At 38.9% G+C, this 13,909-nt stretch overlaps 1 pseudogene; it reads left to right on the top strand.

The window, feature by feature from the left end:
• Positions 1-6,999: 6,999 nt before the first annotated feature.
• On the top strand, positions 7,000-9,305 carry LOC137752033 (asparagine synthetase [glutamine-hydrolyzing]-like; annotated as a pseudogene).
• The last annotated feature ends 4,604 nt before the right edge of the window (positions 9,306-13,909 follow it).

Here is a 13,909-nt window from a genome sequence, read left to right as displayed (position 1 = left end):
TGTAGAAAACAAACTTATGGTTACCAGGGGATAAGGGGGGGAGGAATAAATTGGAAGATTGGGACTGACACATACACACTACTATATATAAAATAGAAAACTAATAAGAACCTGCTGTATAGCACAGGGAACTCTACTCAATATTCTGTAATGGCCTATATGGAAAAAGAGTCTAAAAAAATAGAGTGGGTGTATGTATATGTGTAACTGTTTCACTTTGCTGTACACCTGAAACTAACATAACATTGTAAATCAACTATACTCCAATAAAAATTATTTTAAAAAAATACGTATAAAGGGCATTACCGGGGACAATTAACTAAATTTACATGTGACTGGATTAGATAATTGGGTTTTTCTATGCTAAATTTCCTGCTTTTGATCCTTGTACTGGGGTAATGTAAGAGAATGTCCTTGTTCCTAAAAATATATACTTTGAAGTATTAAGAAAAAAAAAAAAAAGAAAGGTAGATAAGTGGATATTCTAGGTAAAGGACTTAGAAGCAGAATGAATAGCATGTGTATGATAGTGAGCTGTGGGTCCAGCAGCATGCTTTTGTATCACAAATGGTATGACTTCAGCAAAGGAAGCATTTACAGACAAAACTGAAGGAATAGGAAAGGGCCAGATCCTGAAGAAAGTAAATATTACACTATAGAGTCGGGGGTTTTTATCTTCGAGGCCAGAAATCACACTGTGGCACAATAATGGGCCACATATGGCACAAGGCTAAGTTTGGTTTTAGCCCTGGGTGTGTGTGTGTGTGTTAAATTGAGTTAGTTAACTATATTCAAAATATGGCAGCTTTCACATAAAATTCCAAATTTTATACTTCTCTTGAGAGATCAAAAGATTTAACAATGCAGGGATTCCCCAAAAACACTCAAAGGCATCTCCCTTTGCCCACCAGGTCCTTTACTCATCCTCATTAGCTGCTTGTGTTTTGGGGTTTTTTTTGTTTGTTTGTTTTTAAATTTTTATTGGGATATAGCTGATTTATAATGTTGTGTTAGTTTCCGGTATACAGCAAAGTGAATCAGTTATACATATACATATATCCACTCTTGTTTTTTTTTTAGATCCTTTTCCCATATAGGCCATTACAGAATATTGAGTAGAGTTCCCTGTGCTACACAGTAGGTCCTTATTAGTTATCTATTTTATACATAACTGCTTGTGTTTTTTATCGATGTTCTTTGAGGTAAGAAACCTGAAGCATCTTAATCCAGGAAGTGATACTGTAGGTGCATTTTAGAAAGTATTGTGCATCATTCTAGAACTAGAGAAAAGTATCCACATGAATAAATCTCACAAATATAAGATGAAGCAAAAAACAAAACAAAAAATAAGTAAAAGGAAAACAAGCTGCAGAAGAATACATAGTTTGATACTACTTTTATAAAAGCTTTAAGATATGTGAAACAATCTCATATTATTGAAGACCACATACATAAATAATAAAGGATGAAATAATGTATGGGAATGCTGGTCTATGAATTTGAGAGACAGGTTGCCCTTCTTGAGGGAGGCTGTATTCATTTCCTAGGGCTATCACAACAAAATACCATAGACTGGTAGCTTAAACAACAGAGCTTTTTTTCCTCACAGTTCTGGAGGCTAGAAGTCCAAGATGAAGGTGTTGGCCAATTCAGTTTGGGGAGCGAGGTCTCTTCCTGGCTTGTAGACAGCTGCCTTCTCATTGTGTTTTCACATGGCCTTTCCTCCATGAATGTGTGCACAAGGAAGGAGAGAGAGAGCTGTCTGGTGTCTCTTCTTATAAGGTCACTGATCCTATCAGTTCAGGGTCCCACCCTTATGACTTCATCTAACCTTTAATTACTTCCATAAAGGTCCTGTTTCCAAATACAATCACACTGAGGGATTAGGGCTTCAACACATGAATTTGGGAGAAGCCCATAACACTTTCCCATGAGGGGTCACACAGAGCATACTCTTCCCCCAGCAATGAAAATGCATATGTGCAATGTTTCTGCCCAGGGAAGACTACTAAAGACTCAGTGATCAACGTTTTTATTGGGAGGGCTAGTCACGTAGGTACTCTCTGCCTAGCACATACCAAAACTCCAGATTCCCAGAAAGAAAGCAGGCATTCCACGTAAATTATTGAACATTGTACATTGTTTGCACGGCCTGAGTATAGCGGGCCACCCTTATCAGTGGGGAATAGTGGGAACGCTCCCAAAATCCAGCCAAGGCCAACCCTGCAGGCAGGCCCTTCTAAAGATAGTCACTTCAGGTTTGCTATGTTAACTCATGCACACTTACCAATGACCTCCTCAGCTCTGCTTCATTGCTCCCACCTCATGAATAAAGAGAGGGTTACTGAGATAACCCAATTGCTAAGCACTGAAACTGGTTCAGTAACTGTCAACAAATTATTTTGTTTCTAGGTTTCAATACCATTATCAATCAAGGACAATCACAGTACACTTTACGACTTCAAAAAGTCCCTGGAGATTCGTCGATGTCCTTACTGTCCAGAACGTGTTCTCTCCCAAGGTAATCGTTGATTATACCCTTCTAAGTTAACTGTGTGTCATATTTCCAGAGAGGACCCCACCCTCTTCCATTCCTGAAGTGCTGATTAACACAGCAGGTAAGCTCTCCAGTCTTATTACCATAGCCCAGATAGTTTGGCGACCATCTTAATTCTACAGTGGGGGTGGAAACACTTTAAAGTATGGTCAAGGATATTTCTAGAGTGTGTCCTACCTGCCTGCAACAAAATCCTGGCCAAACTGTAAAGATAGAAAAGAGAATAGAGGGCTTCCCTGGTGGCACAGTGGTGAAGAATCTGCCTGCCAACGCAAGGGACACAGGTTCGAGCCCCGGTCAGGGAATATCCCACATGCCGCGGAGCAACTAAGCCCATGCGCCACAACTACTGAGCCTGTGCTCTAGAGCCCATGAGACACAACTACTGAGCCCGCGTGCCACAACTACTGAAGCCCACGTGCCTAGAGCCCATGCTCTGCCACAAGAGAAGCCACCACAATGAGAAGCCCGCACACCGCAACAAAGAGTAGCCCCCGCTCACCGCAACTAGAGAAAGCCCACACGCAGCAACGAAGACCCAACACAGCCAAAAATAGATGAATAAAATAAAAAATTTTTTTTAATTAATAAAAAAGACTAATTCCCCATTTTCCCCTCCCCCACCAGCCCCGGCAACCACCATTCTACTCTGTCTCTATGAATTTGAGTATTCTAGGTATCTCATGTAAGTGGAATCAATATACAATTGTATCAACAGATGTGAGTAGCTTTTCCAAAACATCCTTCAGAACAACCCTATTCACTCTTTAAAACTCAGAAGCTTCATCTTCTGAAAGAGACATCAGAAAAAGACTGCCCTTGACGGCAGTGGAAAGGACCTTACAGGCACTATTAACAACTAACACAACAGTTAAAGTCTGTGGCTTCGATCCTTGTACCCTTGTTTGTTAATGAAGGAGAAATAAATCCCTCTTGAATCAAGAAGACTGTTCCTGCCAGAGACTTCAACCTGAGAATTCTTAGGAATCCTCCAGAAGCAGAAAACAGCCTTCACTCAAGACTATCAACAAAGTAATGATTGTATGAAGGAGACAGCCCAGGACATGGAGGGTCAAGGAGCTGGTGCTATATATTGTTACACTTCAATCTCTATGCAAGATTTCTTAATGTTCCTAGATATTTTCCTTCACCTTTGTTGGTTTAAGGTTCTGAATTGTTGAGTACGTCTTAACTATGGTATCTGTAAGCAACAGTTTGCTGGAGCCAGATAGAACCAGCTTAGGAGAATCAATTGTTAAATTGTCAGGAATCTTGCCAGACAGTTGTTAAATTCCTGGTAGCTTGAGATCAGCCTATGGAAATATTTACACAATGGAAATCAGAAAACATTACAAATCATGGCCCCGCTCACTCCCGCTCTCCCAGAGAATCTGCTGTTAAACATTTATCAACACACCACTGCCTAAAGGGCACCTATCCTTGATGTTGCCCCTTGGATCCTTAGTCACTGCTAGGCATATGTCCAATACTGGCTACACTCTGCTTATGACATGGCTAAAATATACAATTAAACCAACTGTTGAGTTTGTATTCACTTTCCTTTGGGGACCACCCAGCTTCACTTGGTATCAGTTCCTAGGTATCAGATGGTTCCCTAGGTAACTGGACTTAACCACTAAGTGACTTTTTAGATGGCAAACACCTCAGTAGGCCAGACAACAAGAAATCTGAAACTCAGAACTTCCCTAGCAGTTCAGTGGTTAAGACCCTGTGCTTCCATTGCAGGTGGCACGGGTTCAATCCCTGGTTGGGGAACTAAGATCCCACATGCCAAGGTGCAGCCAGAAAAAAAGAAAAAGAAGAAAAAAGAAATCTGAAACTCTTATCACATTGTACTAGAAAGGGAGATTCCTATCTCCATCTGTGGACCTTTCATGGGTGCTAGTCTTAGCAACTAAATTTTCATAGTAACAGGGTTTTAAAAAGAAGTAAGAAACAGATGGTGTATATTCAGAGGTTATCTCACCTTTACACACCTTATGAGATTGGCACACCACTTAAGCTCAACCCTGAGCTCTTTTGCTTTAGATCTAGCTCATGATTTCTCTACTATAAATTTAGTCACTGGTGCTGGACCAATCTTGATGAGTGACACCATCACTCAAGGCAGTGAACACTTACTTCCCATGAAAATTTTGGGCTGAAAACCAGCTGTCAGTTCCTCTCACACCTTGTGTGGCTCCAAAGCAGGACGTTTCTTATTAGAGGGAGATGGGAAGATGCAGAACATTTCTCAATCTTGTCTGGGAAAGGTGGGCCGCATGGCTTGTCAGCACAAGCCTGGGCAACTTGGCACCAGCCTGTGTGTTTAATTTCTGTCATTAGAATACTAACATTCCCACACACGTGGAGTGATCCCAGTTGTTCATTTCTAGGCACAAGCTGCCCTCACTCTGAGAGCTTAAATGTATCGACCTTCTGGAATTTAAATTATAATAGAAAGGCTTTTCTCATGTCCAGGTTATAAAGAGATGGACATATGTTTTTTTCTTAAACTTATATTTTCATTTTTGTACATCGAAATAACTCACCTTTTTGGAGTAAATTTTAATGTTAATTAAGGGGAACATAAATCCAAATATGTACTTCTTTCAAATGACTCTCCAGTCATGTTAACACCATTTTCAACTTTAAGTTAAACCTTTCCTTCAATGATTTAAGGTGCTACCTCTGTCACATGCTAAATTTCCATGTGTACTTGGAACTATTTCCATTGGTTTGTCTATCTAGTCAGGCATCAACACCACAATGTTTTAATTATAGGGTCTATAATATTTTTTTAGTATGTGATAAGGCCAGCCCCCTCTCATTGCTCTTCCTTTTGAAGACCTTCATAGGTATTCCTGCTTACTTATTTTTCCATTTGAAGTTTAGGATCCAGTGCCAGGAAAAGTTTTGCTGATATCTTTTTGGGGAATTACGTTAAATTTATATATTAACCTGAGGAGGTCTGACTTATTTATGATGCTGAATGGTCCTATCCAAGAACAAGGAATGTTTCTATTTTTGTTTAATCCTACTTTTGTGATTTTTCAGGACTGATTCACAGTCTTCATCATATAGGCTTTGTGCATAATCTTTTCAAAGCACAGTGATCCCGTTCTCTATGTGACTAGGTCAGTTGAATATGACTAGTCATATCAGCAACTCTTCTCTTTGAGGTGAGGCAATGGGCTGACAGAGAGGGAAACAGAAGAGCAAACACCTTCTACGTCCTACTTTCCCTGATTTTAATTCCACTAACTCCACTGAGGGTTTGCATATGTGTGCGTTGCTGGCTGTGCTGTTATACAGAACTCACTGGAACCCTGTCTTTAGTGAGCTTTACTGGACAACATGGCTGTGCAGAATGCAAGATGGGAAGTAGACTAGAGTGAATCTTTGGATCTAGTGTATAACAGGGCTTTGGAGTTAAGCTATTTTACGCTCAATTCAGAAACTTCTGAAGAGACACCTCATCTGCCCAATGACCTGATTCCAGAAAGAGTGAAAGGAGAAACATCAAGCGTCCGGAAAATGGTTTCCCAAAGGTGAAAGCAGGACTTCCCTGATAACTGTGTTAGCTGCCTCTCCTGTGAGAGAGAGCTGTACTCCAGGTTAACCCTAGGCATGCTTTAAAACCTACTAGCATAACAGAGTATATAAAATAAGGAAGTATAGGAGGAAAGGAAAAAGCCAATTTCTTTCTTCAAATCCTTCCAGCTCCTCTCAGCTCAGAGAACAAAGGGGTTTATTATGTAGGACCAGAAGCAATCTTGTGTTAATAGGTTCAGCCATCTCTTTGTTGGCACAATCATCTTAGCCTCTATAGGACCCTTGAGTTTCCCACAGATTGGCAAAAAAATAAAAGGCCTCCTCTTCCAAAAGGTTTCCACTGCTTTGAATCTTTCCTAATACCCTTATTCTATCTTAAAATGTACCAGAACATTCATAAAATGGGGAACTATGTACCTGTAAAAAGAAATGAGGAAAATTTCTACATACAACAGTGGAATGATTGCCAGGATATATTGCTGAGAGAAAAAAATCAAGGTAGATAAACTATGTAAGGTTGTTAGCATTTATCTAAGAAAAGAGAACTATAGATACATGGAGACTTCCCTGGCAGTCCAGTGGTTAAGACGTTGCCTTCCAATGCAGGGGGTGCGGGTTCGATCCCTGGTCGGGGAGCTAAGGTCCCACACGCCTCGCAGCCAAAAAACCAAAACATAAAACAGAAGCAATATTGTAACAAATTCCATAAAGACTTAAAAATGGTCCACATCAAAAAAAATCTTAAAAAAAAAAAAAGAGAACTACAGATACAGATACATAGATATGTTTATATTAATAACAAAAAATGGAGATGGTCCACAGCCCTTGTCTCTACTCCTGCCAGCCTGGTCAGCTCATGCCTGGAGATCCTGTAGCTCCACTGCACCATGTGCGGCATCTGGACTCTTTGGTAGTGATGACTGTTCCTCTGATCAGTGTCTGAGTGATATGAAGATTGCACACAAAGGTCCAGATAGACACATTTCATCTTTAGAATGTCAATGTCTATACCAACTGCTGCTTTGGATTTCACTGGTTGGCAGTAGTTGAACAACTGTTTGGAATGAAGCTAATATGAGCAAAGAAATACCCTTAATTGTGGGTCTGTTACAATGGTGAGATCTATAACCACAAGGAGATACAACACCATTTTAAATTTGATCACCAGACCAAAGCAGATGGTGAGATAATCCTTCATCTTTATGACAAAGGAGGAACTGAGCAAACGATCTGTATGTTAGATGGGGTGTATGCATTTATTTTATTGGATGCTACCAATAAGAAAGTGTTCCTAGGCAGAGAGACACCTATGCAGTCAGACCTTTCTTTACAGCCATGATAGAAGATGGATTTTTGGCTGTGTGTTCAGAAGCTAAAGGTCTTGTTAATTTGACACACACTACAACTCCTTTTTCAAAGTGGAGCCTTTTTTTCCAGCACACTCTAAAGCTTTGGATTTAAAGCCAAATGGCAAATTTGCATCAGTGGAAATGAACACTGTAGAGATGAACTTCTGTCTGCCCTCTATAACAGTGTAGAGAAACTATTCCCAGGTTTTGAGATAGAAATTATGAAGAAAGGGCTTCCCTGGTGGCACAGTGGTTAAGAATGCGCCTGCCAATGCAGGGGACACAGGTTCGAGCCCTGGTCTGGGAAGATCCCACATGCCGCGGAGCAACTAAGCCCGTGCACCACAACTACTGAGCCTGCGCTCTAGAGCCCACGAGCCACAACTACTGAAGCCTGTGCGCCTAGAGCTGGTGCTCCACAACAAGAGAAGCCACCGCAATGCGAAGCCCACGCACCACAACGAAGAGTAGCCCCCGCTCACCGCAACTAGAGAAAGCCCGCACGCAGCAACGAAAACCCAACGCAGCCAAAAATAAATAAATTTTAAAAAAAGAAAAGAAATTATGAAGAAAGGTGAGGAGAATTGGAGAGAGCAAGTATGGACAACTCTTTTAAGGACTTTTGCTATAAAGGAGAGTGAGAAATAGAAGAGCGATATTACAGCATGTACAGATATGCATATGCTATAAATGATCCAGTAGACAGGAGAAAAACTGATGATTCAAGAGATAGGGAACATCCTTAAACTGAAACTCAAACAACGTATACATGCTGTGATTCCACTGGAATAAAGTAATTAATGTTTGTCTAGCGAAACAGATTTATTCATGTTATTTTTTCTACTTCATATACATGCATACTTCTGGATCCTTTTTGACAATGTTACTAAGAAACGTTTGATGACAGACAGAAGGATTGGATGCTTTTAATTAGGGGACTTGGATTCCAGCTTGGCTGCTGTCGCCGTGTTGAAGCAGCTAAAAGTGACCCAAGTATAGTACGCTCCAGACATTTGCAATTGTCATGGAAGACAGTCTCAATTTACTGGCTGCTAGAAAGGTGGCAAATCATATTGGGAGGGAATATATCATGAAGTCTTTTTTAACTCTTAGTAAGGCATTCGGGTCCTGGACGAAGTCATATTTTACTTGGAAACTTATGACATTACAACAGTCCATGCTTCAGTAGGTATGTATTTAATTTCCAAGTACATTTGGAAGAGCACAGATACCACAGTGATCTTCTCTGGAGAAGGTTCAGACAAACTTACACAGGGATACAAATATTTTCACAAAAATTTCTTCTAAAAAAGCCAAGGAACAGAGTAAGAGACATCTGAAAGAACTCTGTTTGATGTTCTCCACACAGATCAAACTACTGCTGCCCATGGCCTTGAACTGAGGATCCCATTCCTGGATCATTGATTTTCTTCCTATTACTTGTCTCTGCCACCAGAAATGATAACACCAAAGAGTGGGATAGAAAATATCTCCTGAGAGAGATATTTAAGTACTCTAGTCTGATATGTAAAGAGATTCTCTGGTGACCAAAAAAAAAAAATCCTTCCATGATGGGATAGCCTCAGTTAAGAATTTCTGGTTTAGGATTTTACAGAAATATACTGAACATCAGGTTGATGATGCAATGGATGGCAACTACAGGAAAAACATGTCCCTTCAGTACTCCTAAAACTAAAGACAGCTATTAGTATCATCAAATCTTTGAATGTCACTACTCAGGCCAGGCTGAGAGGCTGACTAATTCCTGGATGCCAGAGTAGATCAATGCCACTGACCCTTCTGCCTGCACTTTGACCCATTACAAGTCAGCTGACAAAGCTTAGGCACTCTCTAAGTTATAGACTGAAAGTGTTTCTTCTTCTTGTGAAGGGTAGCAAGTTTGGGGGCAGTGGGTAGAAGTAGCAGTGAGGGTCAACCACCCAGACTTACTTGGGCATAAAAAAAATGAAAGTCTCAAACCTAAAAAGCAAAGGAAAAATAAATCATAAAATTAAAAAGAAATGGTTACCAATGGGGTGGAAGAAGGAATAGGATGCAGGAGACAGAGAGAGAAGCCAGACATGTTTTGCATACTTGACTTTGAAACTATGTAAGTATTTTACATAGATCTAAAACAAAGTTAAATTTTAGAAATCTCTAAGTATCCAAAGCAAAATGAAACAAATAAAATCAGTTAGTGACCTCTTAACTACTAAATCCAATGCCTTGCTTCAGGGCAGACTCAATTTATCTTTGACATTGTTGACCATTGACTCATTATTACAATTCTCTTCCTTTTTGGCTTTTCTGAGACCAATCTCCCCTGGTTTACCTTACAAGTCTCTGATTTCACTTCTCAATATCCCTCACTGGGCCCTCTTCTTCTACCTGTCCTTTCAACATAGGTAGTTCCCATTCTCAATTTACTTTTTTTTAATCTACTGCCCACTCCCAGCAGTAAAACACTCCCCTGGCTTCTATTAGACACATTTACATCAAATGATTACGAGAAAATAAATTTAAGATCAATATGAGTTCATCTACTATAGGGAAATACTGTCATGGGAGATTCAATTTCAAGGGAACTGCTCTAACAGTTTCTTCGAGTAAGCTGTTTCGCCCATCTACTAAATTCCTGTCCATTCCTCAAAACCCACCTCCCTCAGATATTACCTTCTCTGTGAAGCCTTCTTAGATTTGTCTGGCCAAAATTAATTATTATTTCCTCTTCACTCTGATAACGTAAAATCTCTCTTATGATATTTATTATATTGTGACATATATCTGTGGGTATGTGTTCTCCAATGCCTAGACTATAAACTTTTGAAAGCAGTGAAACTGGGTATATTGTGCTAATAAGAAAGTAGGAAAAAAGAGAAGACTAAAATGAGGAAAAGAGAACAGAGTTGGAAGAACGGAGTTGAGCCCACAAGGAATCAAAGGGAAAGTCAGCTAATTTTCTTCCCCAAGAGTAAAATATAGGATAGTAGGATCTCCAACAGAGACGCCAATTTAAAAGTGAATTATATACTGAAGAGTCAAGAAATTCAAGGAATCTAAGACTGAGATTTGCTAATTTCTGACCAACTGACAGAAGTTTTATTGATAAAGCAAAAGGAGAAAATCCATACTTAACCAGTTAGCACAAAGTTACCTTAACAGAATCTAATAAGCCACAGAACGATTCTTTTTTAAATATATTACAGAAGATGGTGGTGATAGTGATGTAGTTTTTATCTCCCAAATCCACCCAAACAGACAAACTAGGGCAACAAAACTAAAAAGCATTAAACAACACCTACAACAAAACTAAGTGACAAGCTATGCCCACAAACACCAAAATAGAAGTGGTTAGGAAAAAAACATGAGAAGCCACAAGAGCTGCATAATATCAGTATTTGTGAGGGAGGAAGCAGATAGAAGCAAGGGTATCTTATAAGCTTGAGAAAATGGAAACAGCAAAAATCAGCAATAGGACAGAATAAAGGCTCAAAATGAGAGAAACTGCAGGGAGTAGAATCCGAATTGACCAATTCAGGGACGTGAGGGCAAAGGTAAAAGAAGGTCCAGATAAAAAGTGAAGCCAAGAGATCTCAGAAAGTACAAGGCAATATTTTTGAACACTCTGTAAAAACAATAGAAAAGGGAGCTTTACACATGAAGCTAGAAAAGTTATCTTGACTAATTCCTCCCATCTAAAAGTTTGGACAGGGACTTCCCTGGTGGTCCAGTGGGTAAGACTCCACGCTCCCAATGCAGGGGGCCTGGGTTCGATCCCTGGTGGGGGAACTAGATCCTGCATGCATGCCACAACTAAGAGTCTGCATGCTGCAACTAAGAAGTCCGCATGCCGCAACTAAGAAGTCTGCATGCTGCAACTAAGAAGTCCGCATGCCGCAACTAAGACCTGGCACAGCCAAAAATAGATAAATAAATATTTCAAAAATAAAAAAATAAAAGTTTGGGCAAATTAATTCCACATGAAAATTAATAACAAAAAGGGAAGCAATCAAATCTCAAAGTTATTATGAGGAAAAAGATGTTAGGGTAACATCAATAACATTCCTAAAGACAATAAAAGCAAAGCTTAAAACATGTCCACAAAACAGATGAAAACCACAAAGTAATAATTCAAAATGAGCTAAAACAAATTAACAAAATGACAGAAGATTTGAGAGAACAGCACAAATAAAAATTAGAAAAACTAAAAATGAGATGATAGAATTCAGGAAAGAACAACAAACATAACAAAAAAATATATCTTCAGAAATTAAGATTACACTAGAAGTAGTATAAAAGCAAATTTCAAAAAAAAGAAGGCTTATAAGAAATAGAAGGTGAAATAAGAAAAAAATGTTAAATCAAAAAGAAATTAAGAAAGTGATTTTAAAAGACTTGAGAAAAAGTGGCAGATAAGATGGTCATAGAGGGAGACCCCAAAGAAGAAAACCAAAGCAGGAGAGAACAAATACTAAAATACTAAAAACACTACTTATTTTATTTACTTTTTTTTTTGGCTGCACGGTGCGGCCTGCAGGATCTTAGTTCCCTGACCAGGGACTGAACCCAGGCCATGGCAGTGAAAGCACCGAGTCCTAAGCCTTGAACCACCAGGGAATTCCCTAAAAACACTATTTCAAGAAAACTTTCCAAATGAGAAAAAAATGACTTGAAGTTATATATTGAAACTTCATATATAAGTTTCTTACACAGGCAGTATATGTATAAGTAAGAAAATCAGCTAGGAACAACCAACTCCAAGATACAATTTACTAAAATTACTAAATGTGTAAGAAAAAAATATACTGAGCACCCAGGTGAAAATATGTCCGGGACTTACTTCATAATAATCTGGAGTTGAGGACAGTGGGTGGGAGGGTAACTGAAACAGGACTAACCATGAGTTGATAACTGTTGAAGATGGACAGAAAATGCGAGTTCACTATACTATTCTGTATGCTTCTGTGTATGTTTAAGGTTTTTCATGGAGTATGAATGAACTATCGCTACCCACACAATAAGGAATAAATCTCACAAATATTGGGCTGAACAGAAGAAGCCAGGTAAAAGTGAGAGTACAGTGTGATCTTATTTATATTAGGTTTAAAAAAGGCAAAACAAATCTATGATGTTAGAAGTCAGGATAGCGGTTACCCCTGGGGGAATAATAACTGAGAGGGGGCCAAAGGAGGATTCTGCTATCCTGAAAATATTCTCTTTTTGATCTGGGCACTCGTTACATAGATGTGTCTGCTTTGTTAAAATTCAACAAATTGTACACTTATCACTTAAAGTCCTTTTGTCCTTTTCTATATGAATACTGTACTTCCTAAAAAGGTTTTTTGACTTGCAAAATTAAAAGTAAAAATGAGTAAATAACAACTATTTGTTGTATAGTCTAAGAAAGCTTATTTCTATACTCGTCTTCAGTGGATACCCTTACAAGACAGTTTTACTACTAATGATATACCCAACTCTCTGACAATAAAAACAAGTGAGCATATACCCAAACCCAGATACTGAAAGAAAGTAAAGTTAACCAGGACCTTCAGCCTCTTGAATGAATCAGTATTTCACCACAATATCTAACAAGTAGTGACACTGACTGCTATATATACATACACACAGAGATGCTGCTCAACACTGAAATGCCTCAAGCAGTGCTCAGTCCACAAAGCCTACTCTGGTCTATCAATAACACTGCAGCAGTTTGACTTACCATACTTGACCAACTTGACCAACCAGAATAGACAAAAACATATTGTACAACATATGTAACCTTATTCTTCAAGGCATTGCGGGACAATCGTATAAGGTGTTGATGAACACACTCTGCCTTTGTGAAAGAAGATACATACACCCTCTCACCAATACAACATATAAGCTGGACAAGATAAAAAATTTTTTTAAAAAGCTGGACAAGATGTACCAATCTGAGCCACATTCTGACTAGATACGGTCCTTGTTTAATGTAGAAATAAAATCCATTGCATGAACTTCCTTAACTTTTAACCTCAAATACATTACTTTGCCCAAATCAAACAGCCTTCATTCTGGATACACACTCAAAATACTGGAAGCAGAATCTCAAAAAGATATTTGCACACACATGTTCACAGCAGCATTATTCACATAGCTAATAAGTAGAAGCAACCCAAATGTCTATCAATGGATGAATGGATAAACAAAATGTGGTATATACATACAACAGAATATTATTCAGTTTTTTTAAAGAATCCTGTCTCAAGTTATGACATGGGTGCCCTTGAGGACATTATGCTAAGTGAAATAAGCCAGCCACAAAAGAACAAATACTGTATGAGGGACTAGGGTCTAGGCAAATGGACAGTCATTGTCTAATGAGTATAGAGTTTCAGTTCTGGAGGTCCATTACCCAACAATGTGAGTATACATAACACTATTAAACTGAACACTTGAATATGGTAGA

This window comes from Eschrichtius robustus, chromosome 18 (genome assembly GCF_028021215.1).
Source record: "Eschrichtius robustus isolate mEscRob2 chromosome 18, mEscRob2.pri, whole genome shotgun sequence".
In the NCBI taxonomy this organism is placed as follows: Eukaryota; Metazoa; Chordata; class Mammalia; order Artiodactyla; family Eschrichtiidae; genus Eschrichtius; species Eschrichtius robustus.
Note: the sequence above shows the minus strand (reverse complement) of the source record. Positions and strands in the feature narration are given on the sequence as shown.